We start from the raw sequence: 13,151 nt of genomic DNA, 5'->3' as shown, positions 1-13,151 counted from the left end.
GCTGGTTCATTACAAGAACACAAGATAATGTCCTAAGCAAATGCAGTCTCCCAATTCCTCTTGGGGTGTACTCAAATTTGGAATCACCAATTTCTGCCATTCGTAAGTGCTGGAGGTTGATTAGGTTCCCTATGCTCTTAGGCAAACCACTAAGGCACAAGCAGTCATCTAATATCAATGTCTGCAAATTGAAGAGATAACACAACGGCTCAGGTAGCTCTCTAATATCACTGCAACTGAGGTTAATGTATCGGAAATGTTTCAAATGGCTGATATCTGGCAAAGTCTCTATTCGAGTACTATTCAGGTCTAACACACGTAAGAATTTGAATACTCCAAAGAAGTCAGCTGGAGGGATGTTTCCATGGAACTTATCATCTATATCCTTCAGAAAATAGTCTATTAGAATAAATGTGGATAACTGCAAACATTTATCGAATTCATTAATATTTATGGATTCCAGGTCTTCAATAACCAGTGACATGTGACGAACCTTGTTCATGAGATTGCAGGAGTTCACACCCTCCATTCTGAAACACATTCCTCTTGAAACAAATTGTGATAAATCATGGATTAAGTCATGCATCCGGAAATCCCTCTTAGATGGCCATGGAGATATTCCTTCCTGAAAGAAACACCTGTGCCTTAGTTCAGCAAAGTACTGGTTACCAATAAATTCAATCATTTCAACTTCTCTAGTTGGAATAACAAATCCTTCAGCCATCTAGAAGAGGACTAGCTCTACTTTATCAAATTCATAACCTTTAGGAAACAGAGAGCAATATAACAAGCATTGCTTAAGATGAGGGGACAGATAGTGGTAACTCAAGCTCAGAGCTGGCAAGATGTTGGGGTCTTGCAATTCCCACATCTCACTTTTCAAGGCACATTCCCACTTATTCTCATCAATCTCACCTCGGAGCAGATTTCCAAGTGTCTCTACAGCAAATGGCAACCCATTGCACTTTTTCACAATTTTCTTTCCAATTGCTTTCAAGTGTGGAGGTATAGCAGAATTCTCATCAATAAGAGCGCATTTCTTGAACAAGGACCAACAATCTCTGTCCTTCAACACTTCCAGGTAAAGGGGTTCCTTCACACCCATAATTGATGCGACTCTTTGACTCCGAGTGGTTATTAAAATCTTCCCTCTTCAGAAACATCAAACGGAGCCTTCCATAATTGTAATTTTCATTCCATACATCATCAAGCACAAGGAAAAATTTCTTCCCCCTTAATCTGTTTTGAAGTTCAAGATGAAGTGCTACATTTTGGTCTTGTGTCTATTAATGAATTAATATTATTCTCTAGTATCTCCTAATGCATTCATCGTGACCCCTTTCAACTGATGCATTCTGTGCCTCTTACCGGGTACAACAACTTATTGCAGAGCTGAATGAAATCTTAGCTCATGATGTTGTAGATGAAGATGGACAATGGAAAAAGAAGCTCCCAGATCCAGAGCGATTATTGCTTGAAAGAGATCCACATGGAAATGTGATAAGTGTTTATTTTAGGTTATGTTTGATTTGTTTCAACTTCATTAATGTAGTTGTGTGGGAATTAATCTAGTTTAGTGATTGTTTTTGTTATTTGTTAATTTACTCATTTAGGTTGCTAAAATTGAATCGGAAAAAATGCTCATACAAATGGTTGAGACTGAGTTGCAGAAGGGTACATATCCTTTATATAATCTTGCTGGTCGGTAGAGTAGCTTCGACAATGTATACTAGGAGAGTTGGCTTAAGTGTTCTGTTGAGGAAGAAAGTTAGGGTATCGATGAGAACAAAGGGAAAATTCAATATTAAAAGTTAAAAATAAAAATAAATACTTTTATTTTTAATATTTTTAATATATATTAATACGATTTATAATTAGGTTTGGTTTATAAATATAATAATCCAAACCGATACTGAACCAAACCATTTTTATTATAGACCGAACCAAACTGAAAATTTGGATCGAATCTGACCCGAAATCCATTTTGATTTAAAGACTTCAGATTCGAATTTGAACCCTAACCTGTGTTTTTAACCCGCCATTGACATGGTCAGTCGAACCATTCAAACCGTTACCCGACTAGGATTTTGGGTCCTGTTCAGTCAAGACCCGCCAAATGATCAAAAACCGTTGACTTGGTCAAGAATTGTTTGACCAACCGGTTCAACCGTTGACCCATTCAACTTGGTGACCAGGTCATGGGTTGCACACTCAATGCATGCAAAACTTAAAAGCCATAACTTTTTACTCCGATGTCTAATTAGGATGGTGTTTTATTTTTTAATTTTGGGTAACTTTTCAAGATCTATGCACACCAGGCACCTTGGTCCGCTATTTTCACAAAAAGAACCCTTTTGGCCTCAAATTGCAATTTTTAGTATTTTTATAAACAAAAAAAATTAAAAGAAAAGGAATTAAAAAGCATAAGATTAAATATTTTAAAACATTGATCCTAACGGACTAGGATCATATTTGGATTTAATCCAATTTTTCTTTAATGTTTTAAAATCCAACAAAATTAAAAATTTAATTACCTTTCAACTTTTATATAACAAGTTAACAAATATACATATTGAATTTATTATGTATATATATATATATATATATATATTCACGTCCATGCTTTGATTTTTAATAAAAATAAATTAATATGTAATTACTAATTTACCGGTTCTCATGATAATGTGGCATTTCCAAAAACTATCTCAACAGCCTAAGCGATTGGCCTCCAACAGCTAAAGATTTTCTGGTCTGGTCTACATTTCATGTCCATAAAATAATTCGATTAATACTGGATTTGATATTATGTCCCAGTTAATATAATAAGATTGAGATTGGATTTGATTGTTCCAAAACTTGTTAAGACACATATAAAGGAAATGGTTTATTCTATGTTTATGGTTGTTTTGGTCCGTGACCTTTTAGGCATTTAGTGTTCAACCTTCTGGTCAGTTTGCATTGCCTTGAAACTTGAAAAAATAAAATAAAATAAAGGATGTTTTTCATTTGAGGTCCATTAATTTTTCCCTTGTATAGTGCCGAAACAACAAATGAGAAATGGGTTTACTTCTAGGTGACTCTCTTCAAACCTTGAAGATGAATCTATTTGAAAATTTCAAAAGTTCTTAATCTTCCATTTCTTTTTATTTTGCTGAATGTTCTGGTCAAGAAGATGAAAGAAAGCATTAATGAAGAAATTTCCATAATTATGGTTTCAATGGAATTGAAAAGAAAATGTTAGTCTTTATTTTATTCTTTATCGTTGTATATATTGATGGAACTACACAACGGGAGGCATTAGATTGTTGTGTTTATTTTTCTTTTATAAATTTTCATTTTTCTATACATCTCTGCGAAATAGCTGGATCTGGATGAATGGGGCCAGGTAAAGAGAGTACTGTGCATAAAGAGGACTGAGACTGACCAAACCAACTTAATATTTAGCATTTTATGCATAAAATGGTAGGGGTGCAAGTCGGGCGGGTTGGGCCGGGTTTATGGTCCACCCAGGCCCATCCCTAAAACTTGGGCTTAAGGCCCGAGCCCAAGGTCGAGCCCAATTTTTCCAATACAAGCCCATCCCATACTGTAATTTGATGCATTCGGATTGGGCTTAGGTTGGTCAATGAATTTATTCTAAATTTATACATATATAAATCTACATCCAATCCAAATATCAATTGGATGTAAGTTTTAACATCCAAACTAGACCTAGAATTAGGGGTGAGCATTTAGTTTATTCGGTTAAAAACCGAATCGAATAAACCAAAAATTTTTAACAGTAGAAAAATTAATCCTTAGAAATTTAACACCCCTATAAATTTTTTCCCTTGGAAACTAATAAATCCTTGCATGAATACGTATTATATTGGATAAACCTGCATGGATTTGGATAATCAATTTTATCATTTGGCCTTTTAATAGGGTTAGGGAAGTAGAGATGCATGGGAAGCCCACTTCCATAAGTAACACAATGAGCATACTTTTCGATGTTCTTGAAATGATGCCAATTGACTCGTCTAGGGACATACTGCCTATACAGACTCATATAATATTGGATTTACATAACCAATCACGGCTAGTATACTTGTTTATAATAAGTCGGGCTTTGGGCTTAGGTTTGCACTGTGAACCTATATATAGTCTGAACCCATGTGAAATCCACATGCAAATGAAACACCGACATGTTCGCTGATGATTGATTACATGACCCATCATATTGGTTTGTGCCTACAAAATTCGCAATTGCCTAGCCATGGACAGGGTTAAGAGTGTTAATGGACCGGTTTTGCATTGGACCCCGTCCAGTCCATGGACAAAGTTAAGGGTGTTAATGGACCCGCTGGTTGTAGCAGAGATTTGGAATAGAATGCCACCTGGGGTTATGGGTTTGGGGAATGGGATACCCCAAATGTGCACATTGTTTTAAATTAACTCTCTGAAAACATAAATAAGGCACCAAGTGTGTATGAAAAGCTTATATATGTGTTACTTGTGATTGGTTACGGAACAAAAGATAGTCATACGAACAATAAATCCTTATATTATCCATCTCATTAGGGTCTATATATGCCAAGAGAAGACTACTAAGCATTCCTCTGGGGAGGTTATTTTGGGTGTGGTATTGACAACAGTTTTTGATAACCGTTGGAAAAAACAAAAAGAAGATGCAATTAGATAATTACCATCAGATGAAAAAAATAACGGACAAGTACCGATACACACTATACAGAATTCTGAATTCCAGCCCCCCTACTACTAGCCCTCTCCCCCTATAAATCACATACTGCCCGTGAATTTGGCATCAATTCATGGTCAGGATGCATTCCCCCTGTACTTTGGGGTTATAAAATTCTGATCTGGGCTGATTGATCATTCTCCCAAAAAATAATAGCAGAGCACAATAAATTAAAGTTTCGAATACATATAAAAAATAGCACCACTCCTGCATGCATGTATCCCCCTGTCTCAAAGGATTCTCTGTTTCTTTGTGTTAGGAGTATAAGATTCATCCACATTCTGCATTGGAATCCCAAATTCTGATGTAAACTCCACATTCGGTAAGGTGTTTGTTGGAGGAAATCTCTGCAAAGGCATCACTGGAAGTACTGGTTCAAACATGTTGCCCATTGAAGGAAGATTATACCTAGGCATTGCTAGAGCCGGTTTAATCATGTTGCCCATGTCAAACGAAGCATATACTGAGTTAAGCTTTGAGAACCTGGGTTTAGACAAACCACAATCAAACTGCAATTCAAGGGATTCTAAGGGATCCGAGTATCTCTTATAATCATCACTCATCATCTTATCGAGAGATTCATATTAGTCTTCTTCTTCCTTTTTATTTTCTGCTTCACGTTGCCCTTGAATTCTCTCATGTCCTTCCCATTCAACCTCAACCCCAGCTTCACCACTCTGAACAGCTGCTACAACATCATTCCCTTTGCCACTGCCCATATCAAACGAGGCATATGTTGAGTTAGGGTTTTAGAACCAGGGATCAGACGGACCACAATCAGACTGCAATTCAAAGGTGTCTATGGGAATCGATCTATCAGTCCTCATCATCTTATCGAGAGCTTCATATAAGTCTTCTTCTTCCTTTTAATTTTCCACTTCATGTTGCCCTTGAATTCTCTCATGTCGTTCCCATTCAACCTCAACGTTACCTTCACCACTCTCAGCTGCTACGCTTCTGGTTGCTGGAGAGAAGGCTGCGCGCATCAACACTAGACATGATGGCTGCCAAAAAACCAAAAGGTATTAGTCCAGTAAAAGAGAAAATATATGTATACACACATAATATATTTTTACAAGGCACGACGCGGCCTAAAAGGGAACCTACCCGGACTCAGCCCAGCCTGCGCGAGCTTCTCCTCGGTCAAGTAATCTGAACAGAGAAGGCCTACAGCTGCCCAGGACAGCAGCGTTTTCCAAGTTTCAGGGTCCAACTCAACCCTGGGGTCCTGGATGGCACCCCTCCAAGAAGTCGGGAAGGGCCAACCCTCGGGGTTACGTACCACAAAATAGTCTCGCTTCCAGGCGGGAACCCTGTTCGGCAGGTCGTGCAAGAGCTTGAAGTTGCAACGGAGAGAAAAGTAATAAGAACGCCTTTTCGGAGGCGCTTCGGAAGTGGCATTCTTAATGCAGAGAATGGAAGAAAAGATATCGAGATCAAGGGGGAGACAATACTCATAGCATAGGAAAATAGTCCCAACTACATTACGGATGGCGTTGAGATGGAGCTAGTCAATGGTGACGTTAAAATGATTCAACACCTCCACTATCAGGGGGTGCAGGAGAAGACGCAGAGGCCAGCCTCGAGCTATTCCTGGAAAATTACTATGTCATTGGAACCATGATCCTAGGGAAAGTTACCAGAGGGGAGACCGTAGATAAGGTCCCCGGGAAGGTGAAAGTAGCAGACTAGAGATCTGAGTCTCTCCATTGTCATAGAGGAGGGACCGAAGGTGTCAGGCTCTCTGCCCCGAGAAGTAGAAGCCACATCGCCGGAGGCCTCCCAAGCCTCTAGAGCCTGCTCCCAAGCTCTCCCTGAGCTCGAGGGGGCGTCGTCGTCTTGGTTATCGTCCCGGGGATAAACGTGATGCGGATACCCAGACATGATTGACAGAATGAATAAGACTCACCAGAAAGATGAAACAGTGTGAACAAGAAGAGCTCGGGCAGACTAGATGGATGTGCGACCTTAGAATCCGAAAAAAGCAAGTTAGCGTGAAAGAAAATGAGGCCAGGGGGCCCTCTTATTTATAGCGACTATGCCCCTAGATCAATGGTCTAGATTGAGACAAATCTGACGGTTTGTAGTCAAGATGACCGCACATCTTCTGAAACCGAAATGTGACTCGCTACACGTCTCCCATGATTGAGGTAATGATGACTGCACAACATCTAGAGTTAAGAGCCGCTTCGACGCGTTTTTGGACATTCGAAACGTGAGAAATGTCCTGACTTTGGCACATGCATTTAATGCAAGTAGTCAATTAAGTTTGAACTTCGGTCAAATCCACCTGTTACACTTCATGAACTCCTCATGCTAAGGTAGCACTCTTAGCCCGAGGAGTAGGGGGCAATTGATGGAGGATGATTTGACCCAACCCCTTGAGACAATAACACGTGGACTTGACTCCACAAGCAACAGCTCAGTACCACAGCCTGATTGCGACTAAGTAACGAGCCTGCAGGACAGCTCGCTACGTCATAGCTCATTATAGAGGGACCTCGCTACAACGCAAGCTCGAGGGCCCCGAGCTACTGAAAGGGAATACTCCAAGACTATCCCAACTCGCGAGCTAAGGTAACCAGCTCGCTCCAACACTTAGGCAGAAAGACTGCCCCAAAGACAATCCCGATGAGAGTCACCTCGAAGTACCCCTGGGAGCTCACTACGAAGTAGCTAGCTGCGCGACAGAGTAGCTCGCTACAAGATAGCTTGCGACTAAGCAATGCGACGCTCTCAGGAAGCTTCTATTTGACAAGACCGTGCCCGTTAGACTGCACTACGTCTCTTGACTGACGACGCAGTCCTTACCCATTCGATAGACTACACCCACATCTCTCGACAGATGGTAGTGTGCCTGTCCTCCCAGGACGTGTCACCCATCCAATTGGGTAGTCACCTGGCAGGTAATGGCTGCGACAGAAACCCAGTGGCGGTTATGCCCGATTTGACAAGAATACTCCTATAAAATCCCCTTAGTCGAAGGAGAGAGGGATCTCTGATCGAATCTGATTTTGAGACAATATGTAAACAGTAAGGGTAGAGTTAGTCAATATCCTAAATCATAGGGGTACTTTATGAAATTTGACCATATATATATATATCTTGAAAAGCACGAATGGCCTCAAGGATATTTTTGTAATTTTTTAAGGACAAAATTTACCCCTCTATATTTAAATTTATTGATAAAAAAATGAGGGCAAATAGGGTAATTGGTTCTTGATATTAAATGAGTTGAAAAGAGGTAATTTAAAGATATTCAATTCATTCAATTCTCTCTCATTAAATCCAACAATTAAGTTATTAACTTGCATTCATGTTCATTGAATCATATATTTAAGTCGTTTTTGTTTCTTCTCATCATTAAGTTCTATTAATTAAATCTATACTTAATAAATTAATAATTCTAATAAAATAAAAGCTTATAGTTTTAAAATCTACCTAGCAAAAATAGTATTTTCATCTAGATGGTGGTAAGCAATTATATCATTTTGGGTCAAATGGGTTAATCCATGTTGCCACAACTAAATAATAAAATTAAAAAAATAGATAAAATGAAAAAAATAGAAATTAAAAAAATTGGGAACATTTTTAACATACATATTAAACAACAATAAGTATGATAAATAAGAAATTTTTCTATTAATGATGGAAATGAAATGTAAAATATAAAACCAATTGGAAATAAAAATATTTTCATATTCTCTCTCATTAAATCCTATATTTAAGATATATTTTTCTCATCATTAAATTATTGTAATTAAATCCACAATATTAATTTTAATAGTATAAAAAATAAATATTTTGAAAACAAAACCATTTTCTTCCCTGCCGATGGTGGGCAAGCAATTCGACCATTTGGGGTCAAATGGATTAATAAATAATGCCATAATTAAATAATAAAAAATTAAAATAAATAACTATCAAATGAAAGAAGTATTTTTATTAATGATAAAAATGGAATGCCAAATTCAAAATCTACCTAGAAATTAAATGATGTCATAATCAAATAATAAAACTTTTAATAATAAAAAATACAAAGAATCACAAAAATAATAAAAAAAAAAGATAGAGAAAATTTTAGGCACATATCTAATGTTATATATTTATAAAAAAATAAAATATTGGGTACATCTGTAATATTGTGCATTCATTATATTAAACAAAAATAAGTTTGATACATAATATATAATTTTATCAATGATGAAAATGTAATAAAATATTTAATGTCAACCTAGAAATCAAACAATTTTTATTTTCAGATGATGGATTAGTGGTTTGAGTCAAATGATACCATAGACAAACAAAAATTAAGTGTGAAAAATACAAAATATTTTATATAATGTAAAGGAAATATATAATTTAAAGGGAAAATTATAGTCAAGTCAGTTGTACATTTAAAATTAGGTTGCAGGTTGGTCTTGAAACCAGCAAAACTCTGACAACTGGCTTTACATTTCAAATTATAAAAACCTTACCATGTCATCAGAAGCTTAAGTGGCTATTGCCAACATGGGACTTTTAGTCCATGTTGGACAAAACAAAAAACCTACACCGAAAATAGCTTTTATATGATCTAATTAATACCATATAAGTGTATAAGAACAAAAAACAAACGAGAGAGGGAGCGGGAGAGAAACTGAAGGAGAATGATAGAAATTAAGGGAAAAGGAGAGATCGACCAAGAAAGAGAGTGAGAGAGATTGAGGGAGAATGAGAGAATGAGAGAAAGTGATATATAGAATGTAAAATACCGAAACCAAGAACCATTTTTATTTATCTTCAAATCACATAGTTGTTGAACAGATAAAGATGACTAAAAGCTAAAAACCCTTTTTTTGTCCAACGTAGATTAAAAACCACATAGTCGTTGAGAAAGAGAGAAAGAGAGAAAAACTAAAACCCCTTTTTTTGTTGTGTCCAACGTGGATTAAGAGTCCCATGTTGGCAACAACCACATAAGCCTCTGATGACATGGCGAGGGTTTTTATAATTTGAAATGTAGAGCCGGTTATCAGAATTATGTTGGTTTATGGACCAACTTGTGGCCTAATTTTAAATGTACAACCGGCTCTGACTATAATTTTCCCTAATTTAAAACTAATACAAAAGCAACGCTATTTTCTTATCTAGATGGTGGATCAACGACCCAACTTTTCCAAGAAACCCATGATGTCATAATTGAATAACAAATATTTAAGTTTATTTTTAATCATTTTGTTACTTTTGTTAATTTTCAATTTTTATCTTTTTTTTATGAATATTAATTACTTGAATTTTAGATATGTCATAGTTAAGATAGAAATTATATATATATATATATATAGTTTGTGTGTTAATATGTATGCAAATATGCAAATATGTATGTATACATGTAAATATATATCTATATGTGTATATATGAATGTGTATAATCATGTTGGGCTGATGCTTAAGAGCTCATCAAACTAGTCACTCCGTGCCAAAGGACCAACAACAAGCTACTCCCTTCGCTAAACTGACTTCAACTTGGGAGTGGGGGCAATTGATGAGGGCAGATTTGGCCCTCCACTGACATCATGACACATGGCATCTCAGAACAATTGGTTGACACCCTGGCACCACCTAGGCGATGACTTGGCTTAGCCAAAATGATGGAGTCCCACCTGGCGACCTACCTTCGCCGATTTGGCGATCTTGTCCACAACTCGGGCACCCCAACAGGGCGGCTAGCAGCACCTCGTCTAGGGCCGACCTATGGTACTTCGTCAGTATTGGTGGAAGTGACCTCGATGTGAGGAGCAGCCTCCCTCGATGGCTTGTCAACTTGATTGAGGTCCAAGTGGTGACCTGCAAAACGTGCTCACCGACCAATTCTACATGCATCTCATCACTCCCAGGTCTCTCAAAAGTTGGCTTCCACACAAATGTTTTAGAGGAAACTGAATAAGGCGCAAAGACCGGCCTACGTGCATGACTACCTCCGAGGACTTTGGATCGGTTAGGCACATCTTCCTAGAGATCTCAAACGCGCTGCGCGCCAAACATTGCTTATATATAATGGCCTTAACCCCCAACCTCAGAAGGTATGCACAATTTAGTTCTCATAGCTCTCTAGCTCTCTAAAAATCTCCGCATTTGCTGACTTAAGAACCGGAGTGCCCCTTCCATGTAGGAAATGTTCAGTTAGGCATCCGAGCCACCTTCCAGGTACGAATTGTCCAGCGTGGCGTCTGAACTGCCATCCCAATAGGGAGTTGTCGAAATGCGCATCATCACCAAGCATACAAATAAAAATATACGATTAATTAGGCATGAACTAACACAAAAGAAATTATTTATTTATTTATTTTATTATATTTCCTTTTTCCTATTCTAATAATATTTTTTTTACCTATTTATTCACACTTTTTACTTTTCGTTGCTATATTTTCATTTTTATTATTTTTTAATCATTTTCTGTAAAGGAGCCCTATTTCTATCTTTTTATTAAATTTTTTTTACCTTGTTAGGATTCATTGTGGAGTATTTGGACTTCATAAAATGGACCAAGTCCTTTCTTTTGCATTAGAAATCACAAGGTTCTTTTTAATAGCGTAAGGGAAATTTTAGCACCGGCGGGGCATGACCCGATCCAGTACTGCATCAAGAAAAACAAGAAAGCTTAGCTCCCATGGGAAGCTTGTAAGGGTGACGTCTTCATGAGCTTCTCCTTTGCTTGCCAACCAGTCCCCTGCAGCATTGCCCTTTGCTTGTCATGGTTTTGAGAGGCTTCAACTGAAACCGGGGAAACCAAGGATGATTCGATGCTTCCGACGAGACTCTGCTATCTGCTGACCCGAAAACCAAATTGATCGAAAAGAATATATAAAAGATGATGATGCGATGAGCGTGGATCGAACACGCGACCTTCAGATCTTCCGTCTGACGCTCTCCCAACTGAGCTATCCCCGCAACAGTGACGACGCCCGGACTTGAACCGGAGACCTTCAGTGTGTTAGACTGACGTGATAACCAACTACACCACGACACCGTTATTAGGAACCCGATAGCCAACAACTAAAGCAGCATTGCATCAAGAAACAACCCGAACTAATGTTTTCAACCATTAACCATTAACCACAAACCATTTGTGCTTTTCATAGTTTTCAACAAACACGAACTAATGTTTGGGAAGGGTGAAGCGCAGTGGCAGCTTCTGTCTTTTAAAGGTGAGCCCCACATGGACAGGTAAATCGAATCTTCAGCTGAACTATACTCTCCCATAGAAGGGCTGTCCCCTTCAACCTCTTTGAATAGTTTATGGGGAGTGCAGAGTGCTTCAAATCAGCTGAACAGACTTGGTAGAATCCTCAGATGTACCACTATATTCCAAATTCAAACAGGTTGGGGTCAGAACTCAATAAAATAACATTTATATGTTAATTTAAATTATTATGGCAGTTTGGTCAGTCCATTTTTAGAACATTGAGAATCTTTTTTCCTGTGTGGATGGATGTGTAACTATCAACTGACATTGTAGTTCTTGTCCAGGCAACCGATTCTATTTTGCCTACAACTGACATTGTAACTATCAACTGACATTGTAGTTCAACGGTTCTTGACCGTTTTTTTTATTTTTTATATTTTTCTTTAATTTTGACATCAGAACGGACCATCCGTTCGAACCGGACGGTCGGACCATTGACCCGAAAACCGGTGCTCAAAACGTTTCTGTTTCTAGGTCATTTTTTAAAACGTTGTAATTAGAGCCATTATGCACTAAAGCTACGTTTGTTTTAAAGGAAAAAATAGGGAAGATCAGCGCATTCGGCTTTGCAACAATTTTTCAGACGCAACTGCACTATTATGACAATGGGACAAAAAAGTGTAAATTTTGCATCAAGTAAGAGTGTAAATTGTTAGACAGTGTATGGTGTGTTTCTGTGTAATACCCTTAAATTGGACACATATGAGACTCATGTTAGTTTAGAATCTTCACAGCCGTTGGATAGATCTGGGGAGATTTATCCTGCCAAGGCTGACATTGATGTGTCGCCAAGTTGGTTGGAGTGGCTTGTCTCAGCTGATAGGGTGAGACCTGAGGTACAAGCTGATGCGGCACGATCCGGGCACTCCTAACTGGCTGCTGACTGGCTCCTTGTTGGCGACGGACGACACCTGAGAAGATGAAAGGAAGGATTCTCGGGAATTTTACCCAGTTGGAATACTCCGATGCTTAAGTTAGAACGCAAGAAAGAAGGAAAAGAAGAGTCGGTAGCTAAGAGGGTAGGTCGTGCTTTATCACTATACTCGAGAGATTAGAGGTCTCAAGAAGAAGCTTCTGCCCTGAAGGCTTTTATAGGGAAGCTCTTGTGAGATCGGGCATAACTGCCATTGGGCCCCTGCCACAGCCGTTACCTGCCAGGGCTGCGCAGGTGGCCATTGTGACGTA

The 13,151-nt window shown here is 38.3% G+C and overlaps 2 non-coding genes and 1 pseudogene across 2 annotated transcripts; all 3 read right to left on the bottom strand.

Annotated features, from left to right (window-relative positions):
- Nucleotides 1-724: 724 nt before the first annotated feature.
- LOC148802440 (putative disease resistance protein RGA1 pseudogene) lies at nt 725-1,105 on the bottom strand (annotated as a pseudogene).
- A 10,493-nt stretch (nt 1,106-11,598) lies between these two features.
- On the bottom strand, nt 11,599-11,671 carry TRNAF-GAA (transfer RNA phenylalanine (anticodon GAA)). The gene has a single exon. It is a non-coding gene; the product is annotated as a tRNA-Phe (tRNA).
- Nucleotides 11,672-11,676: 5 nt separating this feature from the next.
- TRNAV-AAC (transfer RNA valine (anticodon AAC)) lies at nt 11,677-11,750 on the bottom strand. Its single transcript has one exon. It is a non-coding gene; the product is annotated as a tRNA-Val (tRNA).
- Between the last annotated feature and the right edge of the window lie 1,401 nt (nt 11,751-13,151).

The sequence above is a fragment of the Nelumbo nucifera genome, chromosome 2 (assembly GCF_055504915.1).
Source record: "Nelumbo nucifera cultivar China Antique chromosome 2, China Antique-T2T, whole genome shotgun sequence".
Taxonomy (NCBI): Eukaryota; Viridiplantae; Streptophyta; class Magnoliopsida; order Proteales; family Nelumbonaceae; genus Nelumbo; species Nelumbo nucifera.
The sequence above is the reverse complement of the archived record's forward strand: the minus strand, read 5'-3'. Positions and strand labels throughout refer to the sequence as shown.